The following is a 1,315-nucleotide window of genomic DNA, read 5'->3' on the forward strand; positions in this document are numbered from 1 at the left end:
AGAGCAGTCTAGATTTTCTGAGGAGACATTAGATCAGATACTTGTGCTCAGACTTTCATTCTCGATGGACACGAGCAGACCCATGTTTTCGATCCACCTTGCATGCTTGGATATTAGTAGTGACAGCAATATAAAAGAGTTTTCATAGATTATAGAGATTTCTGACGATGATGATGAGGACCTAGAGGAGGATATGGAGATGATATAAATCTCATCTTATGATAGTGAAGATTAACCACAGACAGTTATGATGAGCAGCATGTTTTGGACGGCATCTCCAACTTAGCATAGACTTTTATGTTTAGTCTCTCACTTTTGATTAGATCCATCGATATATATATATAAGTAAACCTAAGTTGTATGAGACAGTATACTAAATGGTTTTTCTTTTATATGACTTTTCTGTATATAATGTATATTATTATGTTGATTCTAGTTGTTATGCATTTGCTTACATACATATTGTTGTTGGTATAGGCTCAATTCAGCGATACGCACTTTTTGTTATTTTAAAAAAAAAAAGTATATCGCTTTATGTACTAATTCGGTTACAGACATAATATTAAGTAATAGTTATTTAGGAAGCAAGTTAGTAACACTCGATTTTTAGTATGATCATGATGTGTTCGAAATTGGGTCGTCACATCATTACATTCAAAGGATACATCGTCATTGTTAGGTCTAAATTTTACATTCGAATAAACCAACAATTATATATTCAATAGTCATTCTGTCAGAAATTTAAGAAAGCAAGGTGAGAAATGTGAAAGTTAGATATGATGAATTTTTATAATGCTACAGTATTTGTAGGCAAGTTTTTTAAATGCTAATGCTTCCATTTTCACAGGCACTGAACAAAAAAATGTTACATCACTTTCTTCCCCATATTCACAAGCATCAAATCCAAATATCGATTTAAAATTTTACGGTCGTTTTAGCTAGCATGGAGCTCGAAAATGGGAGACACCTTTCTTCCTCATTTTTGCTAGCATGGAGCATAAAACGAGTGATAAGTTTGTTTATTTTCATCAAGTTTGTGAGAACCCAACCAGTCAATAAACTAATAGAATAACTGATTCAATAGCTTAATAGTTCATAGGTTCAACTGGAATTCAATTGGTTTAACTATATAAAAGATAAATGATTAAAAATTTAATATACATTTTTAAATATTTAAATTCAATGATTTTTAAGCTGATAAAATTCAAAATTTTACAATTTCACTTAGTAAATTATCTATTAAAAATTCACAAATAACTTCAAATATCAACATTTATAACTAACGAAAATTAAATTACACGTAAATGACAGAGAG

The sequence above is a fragment of the Arachis duranensis genome, chromosome 6 (genome assembly GCF_000817695.3).
Source record: "Arachis duranensis cultivar V14167 chromosome 6, aradu.V14167.gnm2.J7QH, whole genome shotgun sequence".
Lineage (NCBI taxonomy): Eukaryota > Viridiplantae > Streptophyta > Magnoliopsida > Fabales > Fabaceae > Arachis > Arachis duranensis.